The sequence below is a fragment of the Hypanus sabinus genome, chromosome 25 (assembly GCF_030144855.1).
Source record: "Hypanus sabinus isolate sHypSab1 chromosome 25, sHypSab1.hap1, whole genome shotgun sequence".
Lineage (NCBI taxonomy): Eukaryota > Metazoa > Chordata > Chondrichthyes > Myliobatiformes > Dasyatidae > Hypanus > Hypanus sabinus.
The window spans coordinates 32877160-32893004 of NC_082730.1; the positions used below are offsets into that span (position 1 = coordinate 32877160).

At 40.2% G+C, this 15845-nt stretch overlaps 1 long non-coding RNA gene across 2 annotated transcripts; it reads right to left on the minus strand.

The window, feature by feature from the left end:
• Positions 1 to 607: 607 nt before the first annotated feature.
• Positions 608 to 14816, minus strand: LOC132381293 (uncharacterized). 2 transcript variants are annotated; one of them, XR_009507996.1, is made up of 4 exons: positions 14392 to 14816; positions 6658 to 6836; positions 2530 to 2679; positions 608 to 887 (listed from the first exon to the last, which is right to left on the minus strand). It is a non-coding gene; the product is annotated as an uncharacterized LOC132381293 (long non-coding RNA). The 2 variants fall into 2 exon arrangements; XR_009507997.1 differs by lacking the exon at positions 14392 to 14816 and adding an exon at positions 12820 to 12887.
• Positions 14817 to 15845: the final 1029 nt, after the last annotated feature.

The window sequence follows — 15845 nt, forward strand, 5'->3', positions numbered from 1 at the left end:
AGAAAATTCAATAATACACTCTGGGATATCAATCTAACATTATTCAGCTAAATTCTGCACAAACTTCAACACAGCCTCAACACTCAGCAATAATTATTTACTGTATATCCTGCAAACCGTTATCCATTTTAATGTAGTTGTATTTCTGAAGAAATTAATTTGCTAGTGCCACATTTGCTTATTCTTTTTACTGCCCATTCCATTGGGGAAAAGTGACTTCTAGTCATTCATTTTGGTTGAAAACTGAAAATTCAGATGGAAAATTGGAGAACAAGAGAGGATGGAATTTCCCAAGGTTGTGAAGCACTTCACTGATGCTTTCCTTGATGTACCGCTTCTAAGTTATCTTCTTCCCATTCCTAACAATGGGAAGAAGAGGCTTGTAGCAGAAATAAAGTAGGTTTCTTTGTACAATGCCCAGGAGTTGAGCATCAAAAACCAAGTATGATGGTTCTGAAGAGAATGCAGCAAGTGGTTTAGCAATCAAAGCCACGTGAATTCAATTGACATTTCAGGCCGAGACCCTTCATCAGGTCCATGTCTCCTGATGAAGGGTCTCGGCCTGAAATATCAAATATTTCTTAATTTCCATATCTGTTCTGAGAATAAGGGAAGAAGTTTGCTGCTCTGAATTTCTAGCATCAGCAGAATCTATTGTGTTTGTGAATTCAGTTGTGTATTTTATATGCATAGCCTGCATTACATCTTCCCCTTACACTGAGCACAGGACCCCCTTTTTGCATTTTATGTCTTTCCTCAGATCCCCACCTACTTGAACAACAATCCCACGTCCCCACATTCATTTTCATGACTTCTTCAGACTCTGATTTGAAAAAGTGCCAGCACTCTTACTCGCGGTTCTCTTCTTTGTCTTGATAAATGGACTCCTGGAAAAGGAGAAGATTCAGAGTTCAATCTCAGGTCTTATTGAAGCCAACAATTAGAGAGGACCAAAAACTGGAGATTAGTAAAGTATCGGTATGCCTGCTGAAGACAAGGGACACCCATTTAATTATCAGTTATTGCATGCAATTCTGCATCTTGTCATATTGTCATACCATCAAAAGCCAATTTATAGTGATGATGCTCCTAATCTAAGCTAATTTTGAAGCCACTTGTCATTATCTTTTATCTCTGATAGACATTCATCAGGAGTTGCTGAAGGTCATGGATAAGAATTCTTCAAAGGACATTCTGAGAATATTAATGAAAGATCTTGGCTCAATGTGTGTACTTATTTTTTCGCTGAGATTAAATTCTTTGGAGCAAAGTTGTGAAATCCTACCACCAAACACATCTTTCCCTATCTCCTCCACTAACTCTCCACTTTCTGCAGGCATTATTCTCTCCATGACTCCCTTGTCCATTCATCCCTCGCCAATGCTCTCTCTCCTGGCGCTTATCCCTGCAACCACAGCCAGTGCCACACCTGCCAAATCTCCTTCTCCCTCAGTCAGGGCCCCAAACAGTCCTTCCAGGTGAGGCAACACTTTGTATCTGGTGCTCCAGAGTGCCCTCCTTTACGTCAACAAGACTTGACATAGATGGGTGGGGGGGGGGGGGGGGGGGCAAGCACATCTGCTTCATCCACAACAGGCAGGATTTCCTAGTGGCCACCCATTTTTGTTCTACTTCCCATTCCCATTCTGATATATTGGTTCATGGTCTCCTCTGCTACTACCATGAAGTCACTCACAGTTTGGAGGAGCAACACCTCATATTCCATTTGGACAACCTCTAACATGACGGCATGAAAATCGAACGCTTTAAGCTGGTAATTTCTGCTTCCTTCCCCTTCTCTCTTTTCCATTCCCCATTCTGAATCCCCTCTTACTCTTTCTCTTCTCCTCACCTATCTATCATCTTTCTCTGGTCCCTTTTCCCAATGGTCCTCTCTCCTCTCCTATAAGATTCCTTCTTCATCAGCCCTTTACCTTTTCCACCTATCACCTCTCAGATTCTCAATTCTTCCTCTCACCTGGTTTCACCTATCACCTGCTAGCTTCTACTCCTTGCCCTGTCCTCAGCTTCTTATTTTGACATTTTCCCCCTTCTGTTTGAGTCCTGATGAAAGGCCTTGGCTCTACTCCTCCCCAGAAATGCTGGCTAACCTGATAAATCCTTCCAGTATTTTGTGTGTGTTACTCTGCGGAATCTGCAGAATCTCTTGGATTAGCACAAGGGAGTGGCTTTCCATAGTCCCAGTTTTAATTTAACATTTGCTATCCACTCTAGCTGATTTTTGTCACATGCTTGGAGCATGCACAAGGTAGAACATAGAACATAGAACAGTACAGCACAGTACAGGCCCTTCGGCCCACAATGTTGTGCCGACCCTTAAACCCTGACTTCCATATAACCCCCCCCCCCCCCCACCTTAAGTTCCTCCATATACCTGTCCAGTAGTTTCTTAAACTTCACTAGTGAATCTGCCTCCACCACCGACTCAGGCAGTGCACTCCATGCACCAACCACTCTCTGAGTAAAAAACCTTCCTCTAATATCCCCCTTGAACTTCCCTCCCCTTACCTTAAAGCCATGTCCTCTTGTATTAAGCAGTGGTGCCCTAGGGAAGAGTCGCTGGCTGTCCACTCTATCTATTCCTCTTAATATCTTGTATACCTCTATCTTGTAGACTTGTCACAAACAGATCTCCAAAACTTGACTATGGACCACAGCCTGGAATGTAAAAAAGTAGTAATATTATGATTCTATATTAATGGCTATACCATCTGTACTCCAAAGATAAAATAATTGGTTATTTGGGGAAATAAATAAATATATATATACTAAAGTTATTATAAACTCTGTGGAGCATGTGGGGATCTTCCGATATCCAGGCATTCTTCTTTCTTTCTTTCTTTTTTCTTCTTTTTCTTTTCTTCTATAGGGATGTTAGGCGGGAGGGGTTAAGGGGAGGGGGGAAGGGTAGATTTTTTTTTCTTCTTTCTGTAATGGCTATTCCATCTGTAGGCCAGAATATTTGATATAATTGAACATATCCATTTATTTCCAAATGTTAATGTAGCAAATGACTCAATGTGTTCACTTATTTTTTTCACATTAATTTCTCGAGAGCAATTTTTATTCCATATCCAAAAATTCAGAGAGGGATTTGTGAGCTCTCCGAGAGAAAATTTCCATAACTGAATGGTTGTAACAGAGGGTCAGCCTGTATTCGTTAATGTTGAGCTTTAAACTGAAATTCAATTACTTTATGTATATGGATTGCATTGTGTGGCATTTCTAAACCAGGATTCCATAAGACCTTCTTCCACCAGATGTCAAAGTAGAAATCTGTTTATTGCTTCAGAGCACCCTCCTAATTTCGCTTTCTATTTAGAGCAACCACTCTGTAATGCAGATTATATCCACAACTGAAACAGTGGCAGGCTTTATTCGCCCTAGCTCTAAATCAGTGTTTTCCTTACAGATTTTCCATAGCGACTTGCACAAAACAATAACTTTCCATTAACTTCATAGTTGAACACAAATGCAAATTTGAAAAAGAATTGCCTGTTCTCCCGCTCTACATTGCAGAAGGTGAGTTGGATACAAAAGCTGAGATGTGCCAAAGGAATGCATCTCTGTTCTTTAATCATATTCAAATTTCATTATGTCTTTAAAAAGTCATGGACAACTAGGCTACTGCAGTTGTCATATAAATTCAATACAATTCTATTGCAAGTTTCTCTTCCGGTTCTCTCCATCATCTTATTTATAGGGAGTGATCATATTAATTGCTTTTCTTATGATCACAAGACTGTGTTGGACATTGTAAATGTGGAAAGCTTCAATCCGATTCACTGATTTATTGGTAGGAAGCAGGGGTGGGCAGCAGGGAAGCTGAGTGACCTCAGTCATAGCAAGAACGAGGACTCAAGCTGCTGTGTCACCTGTTTAGAGTTGCCCCAGAGAGGGCCGTTGGAGTCAGTGCACTCCACCAAAGGAGGTGTAGCACAGCGTCCAAGCTGGAGTTAGTGCTGCTCCCAATGTTCACTCAACAGAAGACCATAAGATCATAAGATATAGCAAGAAAGTCTAGTAGTGTCTCTACTTTCTGTGAAGACTGAGGAAAGTCCATCTCCCACCCACCATCTTCATCATATTCTACAGGGGTTGTACTGAGAGCATCCTGAGCAGCTGCATCACTGCCTGGTTCAGAAATTGCACCATCTCGGATTGCAAGACCCTGCAACAGATAGTGAGGTCAGCTGAGAAGATCATCGGGGTCTCTCTTCCCGCCATCACAGACAGTTGCACTACATGATGCATCCACAAAGCAAACTGCGTTATGAAGGATCCCACGCACCCCTCGTACAAACTCTTCTCCCTCCTGCCATGTGGGAAAAGGCACCAAAACATTTGGGCTCTTACGACCAGACTATGTAACAGTTTCTTCCCCCAAGCCATCAGACTCCTTAATACCCAGAGCCTGGACTGACACCAACTTACTGTCCTCTACTGTGCCTGTAGTCTTGTTTATTATGTATTGTAATGCCTGAACTGTTTTGTGCACTTTATGCAGTCCTGGGTAGGTCTGTAGACTAGTGTAGATTTTTTTTTATCTGCGTTATTTTTATTAAGTTCAGTGAAGTTCAGTTTTTGTACTGTTTCATGTAGCACCATGGTCCTGAAAAACATTTCCTTTTTACTGTTGAAATGACAATAGAAAGAGGCTTGACTTGACTTGACAGAATGAGGCCATTTGGCACATCGAGTCTGTTCCACTATTGAATCATAGCTGATCCATTTTTTCCTCTCAGCCCAAACTCCTGCTTTTCCTCCATATCCTTACATGCCCTAACCAATCAAGGATCTATCAACCACAGATTTAAATATACATAAAGACTTGGCCTCCATAGCTGCCTGTGGCAATGAATTCCACAGAATAACCACTCTCTTGCTGAAGAAATTCCTCCTCATCTCTGTTATAAAAGGATGCTCCTTTATTCTGAGGCTACATCCTCTGGTCTTAGACTCTCCTATCAGAGGAAACATCCTCTGCACATCCACTCTATCATAGCCTTTCACTAATTCAAATATACCACCCTCAGTCTTGTATTCACTCTTTTCAATTTTGTCCACCTTTCACATTGCAGCTCATCCTGTTGACTGCAATTTTGCCCTATCAACAGCCTCTCCTCACTACACATTGCCTCTGTTTGTAAACCAGCTACCTCATCTTCAGGAGTATCACTCTGGAGCCCCTCCACCTTCCAAAATTAGTTTAAAACCTCCTGATCAATTCTGGCCAATCTGCCCGCAACGGTATTGGACCCCCGCAGGTTCAGGTGTCCCATTCCTTTTGTACAGGTCATACCTTCCCCAGAGGAGATCCCAATGATCCGTAACTCTGAACTGCTACCCCTGCACCAGTTCCTCAGACACTCATCCACCTGCCAAATTACCCTATTCTTACCCTCACTGGCATGGGACACAGGCAGCAATCCAGCAATCCAGAGATTACTAGTTTGGAGGTCCTGTTTGTCAGCTTTCCTCCTAGCTCCCTAAAATATCTCTTCAGGGCTTCCACAGCTTGTCCATATAAATCATTGGTGCCAATGTGTACCATGGCTTCTGACTGCTCACCCTCGTCCTTCGGAATGCCATGGACCCAACCTGAGACATCCCTGATAATGGCACCAGTGAGGGAACTTACCACCCAGGTGTCTTGAACCTTCATTGAATCCTCTCCAGTTTCAGCACATCCTTTCTGAGATAAAGGAACCGAAACTGCTCACAACACTCCAAGTGAAGCCTCACTAGTGCTTTATAAAGTCTCAGCATTACATTCTTGCTTTTATATTCTAGTCCACTTGAAATCAATGCTAACATCGCATTCACTTTCCTCAACACAGACTCAAGCTGACAATGAACCTTAAAGGAATCCTGCACAAGGACTTCCAAGTCCTTTAATACCTCAGTTTTTTTTTGTATTCTCTCTCCATTTAGAAAATAATCAACCCTGTCATTTCTTCTACCAAAGTGCATATCCATACACTTCCCAAAACTGTGTTCCATCTGCCATTTCGTGCCCATTCTCCTAATCTGTCTAAATCCTTCTGTAGCCTCTCAACAGCCTCAATACTACCTGCCCCACCAGTATCTTTAAAGGTTTAAAGATCCAATTTAGTGTCAGAGTAATGTATATAATAAACATCCTGAAATTATTTTTCTTTGCAAACATCCACAAAAACAGAGAAGTGCCCCAAAGAATGAATGACAGTTAAACGTGAGAACTCCAGGAAGTCCCCCTCCAGCTTTCCCCTGCACGTAAGCAGTATTGAGCAACATTCCCCCCCCCCCGACAAAAAAAAGCAAGCATCAGCACTGTCACTGAGCACTCAAGCATGAGCAAAGCAACAGTAAAGATGGAGATTTGCGGTTACCCCAAAGACTTCACATTTCATCCAACATTCGACATACCACAGACTCTATCACCCTAATAAGGGAGAAGGAGGAGTCTGCATTTTCCCAGTGAGCAGGGAGTCATAACAAACAACTCGCTGGTTTATGATGTTAAAAATCCATTTCATCGATTTTTTTCGAGCTCTGTGCCCGAAGATCGCAAAGATCCCGGGTCTTCGGGCACACAGCAACAGTAGATTTTCTGGCTCTCCTGATGACACACAGCTCTCTTGCAAAGACACCGACCCTCAATCCGCCTGTCTCCAGAGCCCTGAGATTTTAGGCTTCCAAATACGAGCCAAACTCTCAGGCCAAACCCTTGGCGTGCTGAACAAAGGCCAGTCGCGAAACCCCAAGAACGGCTCCTATTCCCGCAAAGAACAGAAGTCAGCATGTAACTCCAGGTCAGGGTCTTCAGAAGAACCCTGAAAAAGAAAAAGAAAAATATTAAAGATAGAAGTAGAGCTGTTTCCGAAGCAAGCAAAGGAGTCGTCATTTAGCACCATCTTAACTACGCTTCCGTCTTCATATCATATGCAAACTTAGCAAAAAAGCCATCAATTCTATCATCTAAATTCTTAACATATAACATAAAAAGAATCGGTTCCAACATAGACCCCCACCCCGTTGAACACCACTAGTGACTGTCAGCCATCTAGAAAAGGCTCCCTTTTATTTCCACTCTTTGCACGTTCCATTAGCCAGTACTTTATCCACTCTAGAATCTTTCACATAATACCATAGGCTCATAGCTTGTTAAGGAGCCTCCTGTGTGGGACCTTGTCGAATATCCAAGTACACAACATCAACCAATTTTCCTTTGTCTATATTGCTTGTTATTTCTTCAAAGAATTCCAATAGATTTGTCAGGCAGGATTTTCCCTTGAGGAATCCATGCTGACTGCCTCCTATTTTATCATGTGCCTGTTATATAGCCAGAGAGTGCTAAAGGAACAAAGACGTAAGTGAAGTTATGAGATAGATTAAATATAGTAAATACTTTTCCAATGAATTTGAAATTACTTTTGTGAATTGCAGGACTTTCTGTTTCATGAGGGTTGGAAGGGAGAGTTGAATCATTGTGGCTGTAGTTGGCTATATATATGGTATCCAATAAGAAAGGAAGGGGAATAGTGGGACTATTTAAGGAAGGTATGGTAGGTAGAGGGAAACATTAGGAGGAAGGGATCAGGGATCCAGTACAGTAAGTGTACGGGTGATAGGCAGATAGAACCAAGTGGGGGAGAGGTACAAAGCTGGGTATTAGAATGGAGAGGTGGGCTGGAAAAAAGGGCTGTGAGAGGACTTGGGTAGTTTAGTAGGAGAGACAGGGGAACAGAGCATGTTTTGCTTGAAACTGGAAAATTAAATAAAAAAGGATCTAGTGCTTTCCTGGTGCATATAGACACACAGAAAACCTACAGCACAATATAGGCCCTTATCCCCACCATGCTGTTCCGGACATGTACTGACTTTAGAAATTACCTAGGGTTACCCATAGTCCTCTGTTTTTCTAAGCTCCATGTACCTATCCAGGAGGATTTTAAAAGACCCTATCTTACCCACCTGCACCACTGTTGCCAGCAGTCCATTCTACGCACTCACCACCCTCTGTGTAAAAAAAGCTTACCTCGATATCTCCTTTGTACCTCCTTTCAAACACCTTAAAACTGTTTTCTCTCATGTTAGCCATTTCAGCCCTGGAGAAAAAAAGCCTTTGACTCTCCACATGATCATTGCCTCTCATCATCTTATACACCTCTCAGGTCACCTTTCATCCACCGTTGCTCCAAGGAGAAAAGGCCAAGTTCACTCAAAAGGCATGCTCCCCAAACCAAGCAACATCCCTGTAAACCTCCTCTGCTTCCTTTCTATGCTTTCCACATCCTTCCTGCAGTGAGGTGACCAGAACTGAGCACAGTACTCCAAGTGGGGTCTGACCAGGGTCCTATAAGGCTGTAACATTACCTCTCGGCTCTTAAATTCACAGTTGATGAAGGCCAATGCCGCATATGCCTTCTGAACCACAGAGTCAATCTGCACAGCAGCTTTGAAAGTCATATGGACTCAGTCCCCAAGATCCCTCTGATCCTCCACACTGCCACGAATATATGATCAATAAATCCTTCTTGGGCTTCCACTCAGGTACAGGTATCAACTTTAACTGACAGTTCAATGATAAACTCTGACATCTTCATCAGTGATGATGCCTGGGTATGTCTAGTCTGGCGGTATTTATTACTCATCCCTCCTGATTAGTTAGTCCTCATCCCATCAGGTTTTCATTGTCACACCTTATAGAATATAGAGCAGTTCTTTGTACTTTGATTAACCATATGAAAACTATTTTGGACCCGGGTCTTCGCAGGAAAACAGGACAATTATGCACGAAGTTCCTACAGAATGTCTACAAGGTGAAGGAAGTCAATCAAGGCCTTAAAATGGCTGATGGGAAAACCAGGAAACCAAACAATGAGGAATCCATCGCTATCACCTATCTTCCCTGTATATCCACAGTTTCTGGAAGGATCGCCAGGTTCCTGAAGAAATACTAGATTAATACCATCCTCAAGCCCACAAGGAAGCTCAAGTCGCAGCTTATGCAGGTCAAAGGTGACCTGGGACCCAGGATTCCCTGTGACTGCAGAACAGCAGTCTGACAGAATGCACAGTGGAAACCCACATCAAGGAGCACAGAAGGTGTATCTGTTTGAGTTACTCAGAGAAATCGATGGTAGCAGAACATTGCATTTGTATTGACCATAGGATTGACAGCATAAAACTACTGTGCCACGCCAATTGCTTCTGGGACCTCCTGGTGAAGAAAACCATTGAAATAAAACTAGAGGAAAATAATTTTAACAAAGACAAAGGTCTCACTCTAAGTAAAAGCTGTAAATCAATAGTAAACAAGATGGGTTAGTGGAAATTTGATTGGATGAGGACTAACAAATCAGAAGGGAAGGATGATGGAGATATAAATACCACTAGACATGCCAGGGCATCATCCCTAATACAGGTGGCAGAATTTGTCATTGAAACATCAGTTAAAATCAATACCTGTACCCATCTGGAAGCCCAGAAAGAGCTTATTCATGAATAATTTAATGTTCATGGTTTTTTTTTTGTGGGGATGCAGACTAAATAGGCTGCTAAGCAGTCGTAATCTACCTCTGAAAAAGGATAGTTGATTAGAGTTATGGCAGCATTTAAATTACAGGAAGCACAAATTCACAGGTACAGTTGTTGCAAGATAGCTTAGTTGCTTGCAAATGCATGGCACGACAGAAACCCTTGTGAGATGTTATAATTGGACCCATAACTTTACAACTGTCCATAATTAGATGAAGTCTGTTTGAGAAAACATTTGCTCTATTTATCAAATTGATATTTATTTTCTGGATACTATTGAATTAATTTTGGCTGGATTTCCGTACAACTTGTTTTGTCAAGCTTTTATTGATATTTCTAAGAAAAGCGTTAGCAAAGTGAGTGTTGATCCTGCAGAAAGTGAGCCTGAAAAATTAATAATGTAAAACCAGGAGGCAGAAGATGAATTAAATGGATATACTACATCAGTCTTCACTTTATGTGATACAAGTAACACACCTGAACAGTTGTAAATCAGGAACTGGAAGGAAGGTGGGAACTCAATAAATTTATAACCACTAGGGAACAGGTATTGAACAAACAGAAGAAAATTTTGATTAACAAGTCTCTGGGTCCTGGATTTCAACTTATGATCTTAACAGTGGCTGGAGCGATTATTGAGGCATTGTGAGATGCCCCATTCTATAGCAAATGTAATTCCTTCATTTAAAATGGGATAGAAACAGAAAGTTGGAAATATAAGAAAGAGAGAACATTGTGAAGAGTGCTCAAAGAAAGACTGTAAAGACATTCAGATCCGGTTAAGTGTGGGAACAAAGATCTGGCAAGTGAAGTATAATCTGAGAAATGTTCTACTTTAACAGGAAAAAATAAATCATACAAGAAACAAAAAAAATCTGTAATTTGCCAAGCTCAGAGATGCAAAGGAAGTTGAATATCCTCAGGCTTGATGTGAAAAATTGTAAGTAAATAGGAGAAGTACTAATGGGTGTAGTTGAATACAATAATATGGAGATATAGCATTGTCTTCGCTATAGGACAATAGTGAGATCACATTTCAAATGCGTGGTACAACATCGGTCTCCTGAATTAAGGAAGGATGTAATATATTGCAAGCAGCTCAGAGGAATGTTGGGGGGATGTGGATTTCTTGATGTAAAGTCAGACAGGCTGTGTTAGAATTAGTAGAGTTAAGGGAGATTTGATTGAAACATATCTTGAGGGGTCTTGACGGGATGGATTTGGAGAAGATCTTTCTTCTTGTGGGAGGTTCTAGAACAGGGCACCAATTAAAAATAAGAGATAACCAATTTAAGACAAAAATTGAGATGAATTATAAACTCATTTGTGACTGTTTGGAAATGTCATATCTGTCTGCATGCTTAGTTATTTCCTTATGACTATTAGACCATAAGACATAGGAGTAAAATTAGTCCATTCCGCCCAATGAGTCTGCTCTGCCATTTCTTCATGACTGATCCATTCTCCCTCTCAGCCCAATTTCCTTCCTTCTGCCTGTACTCCTTTATGCCTTGACTAATTAAGAATTTATCAGACTCTGCCTTAAATACACCCAATGAATTGGCCTCCACAGCTGCCAGGGGCAATGAATTCTACAGATTCACCACCCTCTGGCTAAAGAAATTCCTCCTCATCTTTGTTCTAAATGGACATCCCTGTTTTCTGAGGCTGCCCCTTCAGGTGCTCAATTCCCCCACTATAGAAAACATCTGCTGCACATCCAGTCTATCTAGTCCTTTCAGTATTTGATAGGTTTTGTTAAGAACCCACTTATTTCTTTTAAACTTAAGCAAGTACAGGCCCAGAGCCATCAAATATACCTCATACATTAACCCTTACATTCCTGGAATTATTTTCCTGAACCTCCTCTGGACCCTCTGCAATGCCAACACATCAGATGGAGACAAGAGGTATAGAGGAGTGAGATACTTGAGTGGTGTTGTAATAACAGCCTTGCCAAGAGCTGATTGTGGACTTCAGGAAGGGTAAGATGAGGGAACATGAACCAATCCTCATAGAGGGATCTGAAGAGAGAGAGAGAGAGAGAGAGAGTGGTGGGGGTGAGAGTGAGTGAGTGAGAGAGCAGGGGAGAGAGAGAGAGTGGGAGAGAGAGTTTGAAGAGATTTGTCACCTTAGACACTCAAAAACTTCTACTTATTTATTTTTCTTCTTTATTCTCTATACTTTCATGGATTGCATTGTACTGCTACTCCTAGGTTAACAAATATCACAATATAAGTCGGTGATATTAAACTTGATTCTGATCTTCAGCTCTTTTCTTAGACAAGGGGTCCAAAGCTGCTCATGATGTTCCAAGTGCAGTCTGACCAATGCCTAATAAAAAGCAACATTATATTTTTGCTTTTATATTCTAGACCTCTCGAAATGCATTCTTTACCCATATCTAAACCTGCAAGTTATTCTTTAGGGAATCCTGAACAAGGACTCTCAATTCCCTTTGCACTCCTAATTTTTGAATTTTCTCCCTGCTTAGAAAATAGTCTATGCCTTTATTTCTTTCACCAAAGTGCATGACCATACCCTTCCCTGCACTATATTCGATCTGATACTTTTTTGCCTACTCTCCAAATCTGTCCAAGTCTTCCTACAAATTCTCTGCTTCCTCAATACCTCCACCTATCTTCATATCTTCTGCAAACCTGGCAACAAAGTAATCAATTCCATCATCCCAATTGTTGACAGATAATGTAAAAAGAAGTGATCCAAATACTGACCCCTGTGTAACACAACTAGTCACCCGCAGCCAACCAGAATAGCCCTGCCTTTATTCCAATGTTAGTATCTTTCTTGTCATACCACAGGCTCTTATCTTGTTAGCAGCCTCATATGTGGCATTCTAAAAATTCAAGTAAACAACTTCCACTAGCTCTCCTATGTCAATATTGCCTGTTATTTCCTCAAAGAATTCCAACAGATGTATCAGACAAGATTCCTCCTTAAGGAAACTATGTTGACTTTGTCCTGGTTTATTAAGTGCCTCCAAGTGCCCCGAAAGGTCATCCTTAATAATGGACTCCAAACTCTTCCCAACCACTTCAGTCAGGCCTTTAATTTCCTTTCTTCTACTCCCTCCCTTCTTAAAGAGCGGAGTGACATTCACAATTCTTAAGTGCTCCCAAACCATTCCAGAATCTAGTGATTCTTGAAAGATCATTACTAAAGATAATATTTATATTTTCCTCTAAAACTTTATTTTACTGAAAGAGGTTTGGACCATTATTTTTATTTTATCCATTGCTTCAGTTTGATTCTGACCTTGATTATTTCAAAATATGCGTTCTTCCTGTCACTCCTCCACAAGCTGTACCTCAGCTGTATTGTTTCTTGGCTCTCTGGACTTCAAGTCCTGTCCTGACTGTGAAAATCTGTAGAGATTTTAATGCCTCTTTAGAAAGTTGTTATTCTTGTTTCAGGGCTCTAAGTTATTTCATTAGATTCCATTGCTCTATTGGTGAACAGTTTTTATAAATACAGATTCCACTGAAATTATTAACATGTTAAAAATAAAGGGACTTTGTTAAAATTATTAAAACAATTAAAATATTTCTAACTTCAAGGTATGACTAAGTGCTAGAATAAACCCATTTTCAGACAGAGATTTAGTATGCATGGTAAATGACGTCAGAGACTGAAATAGTGAGCATCTATAACACTGTAATTTGAAACAGGCCTCACATATGTTGGCTTCATTTGTAAATATATTATATAATAGCAAAATAGCAAAAAATATCAATTGTCATTATGACCTAAATATTTAAAGTCTTTTTCAAATTGTGCTTTCATATAGATCCTAGAAGCACAGTGACGAAAACATTTTCAATTTCAAGGTCACTTCAGAGACACAACTCCAGTGGTTGTTTTTTATTAAGGCAGGGAATTCCAGGCAGTCATGCCCTGCATACATTAGCATTACAAAAACATTAGAAGGAACTGATTAAGAAAGTATGATTCTTCTCTTAAATGAGGCACAAAAGAGAAAAAAATATCAACTATTATTTATTTGCCGAGACTGGTTCTAAAGCTATTCTATGGACTATTTTTGCTATTCATTATGGATCAGATCATTTTTACATTTATAAAGGGTTCATTGAAATGTCCCATTAGGTTTACAACTTCTTTTCCTTCTGCTTAAAATGGACTATTTAAGGAAAAACATCATTGTGGTTTAGAAGCTGCCAGGGCACAGTAGGTATTTACAAAAATATCATAGAAAGTATCAAAGGGCTTTATTGAAGCTGGAGCAAACAGCAAATAAATGCCCATTCCAATGGAAAGTTGCATGCCCTGGGAATAACTACAGTGAATTCAGAAATGTACCATTTTTCTTCTCAATTTTCACTGTTCAGTTGAATTACTGCCATCAAAAATTGTTGCCAAGAAAAACTGAACCAAAACAAAGCCAAAAACTACTCCATTTTATTCCCTAAATTCTCATCACCTACTTTGCAGATTATTACAGGTTTGAAGCCATATTTGAATTTATTTTGCACTGATTGTAAGTGTTCTATGGTGAATTTGCAATCAAAATCAACAGTCTTCTTATCATAAATTCACTACAAAGGACATCAGCAGATATCATTTGATGACAAATTATGGTGTACGGAAATTATTCACATTAAGCTTTAAAATGGTTTGCTTAGCATACATTTAAGGAGTTCTTATACTTCATTGTCAGAGTCCACCAAGTCTAATTCATTTTCTGCTACTCTTGGAGCTGCAAAAGTTCTTTTGGACTAATTTTGCTTCTACCTAAAACTAACTTTCTATAATTCACTTAACTCTTCTAATACAGTATACACCTTACATCTACATTTAAGTTATACGTACAACAAACTGGAGGAACTCAGCAGGCCGGACAGCATCCGTGGAAATGAGTAGTCAATGTTTCAGGCCGAGAACTTTCGTCAGGACTGAAGAGGGAGGGGGCAGGGGCCCTATAAAGAAGGTAGAGGGAGGGTGGGAAGGAGAAGGCTGGTAGGTGCCACGTGAAAAACCAGTAAGAGGAAAGATCAAGGGGTGGGAGAGGGGAAGCGGGGAGGGGATAGACAGGAAGGGTGAAGAAGAAATGTAAGGGGAAAACTCTATGGGTAGTAAAAGAAGGCAGAATCATGAGAGAGGTGATAGGCAGCTAGAGGAGGAGGCAGAGTGAAACTGGGATAGGGGAAGGGAGGGGTGAGGGAATTACAAGAAGTTAGAGAATTCAATGTTCATCCCAAGGGGCTGGAGACTACCCAGATGGTATATGAGGTACATTTAAGTTATTGTTTCTGCAAAAGAGTTACAAATTCCTTGTGCCTGTTAATCCTAACAATTTTGTACTCACTCTGGACTCTGAGCTTATGAGTCATTAACCTCCATCATGAACCGCTCAGCAGAGCACCGTTCATACTTCAGGTTTGTCCATGATCACAAGCAACCTATTTGATACATCAGTATTAAATTTGCCAGCCCAATTGACACTACTGGGTGAAATCATCATTCATTTATTGTAACATATTTCCATTATTAGAAAATAAAGCTTTAAGTTTAGGTATTTATTTCCTTTTGTGTCTTGGTTTGTTATTGGCTATATAATGTAATATCAACCTGTCAATTAATTACTCAAATATCCAATGGGAAAAATGAATCAGAATCAGGTTTCATCACTGACTTTGTGAAATTTTCTCTTTTGTAGCAGCAGTACATTGCAATACATAAAAATCTGCAAATTCCTAAATGAATGTATGTCTTTCTTATAGATAAATAGTTCAAAAAGAGGGCAAACGTACTGCGGTAGTGTTCATACGTTGAGTCAGGAATCTGATGGTGGAACAGAAGAAACTGTAGCTAAAATGTCCAGTGTGTATCTTCAATCATTTCTGATGTTAAGTATTTTTATGCAGTAGTAGTCATTGGGCAGATATCCAAACTGGGATTCTTTCAGACTTCAAATATTTCTTATTCTACAATGATAATGAAATTACTTTAGGTTAAAAGTTTCCCTATTTAATTAATATTAATCTACCTTCTTCCATAGTCTGTCAATTTAGAATATAATTGCATTCAAGAGAACTATTTTGATCAAAGCATTCCTTCAATGTTATTATTGAGTAGAGTTGCATGCTGGGATGAGGACTGACTTGAGTGGAGAGATGGAGCCAAGGAGCCACAGAGTTACAAAGTCATACAACACAAGCTTTTCTGTTCATCACGTACATATTGACCATAAAGTGACAACCCTTACTACCCCATTTCTCAACACTCAGCCTGCAAACCTCTATAACATAGCTTTTCAATGGCTC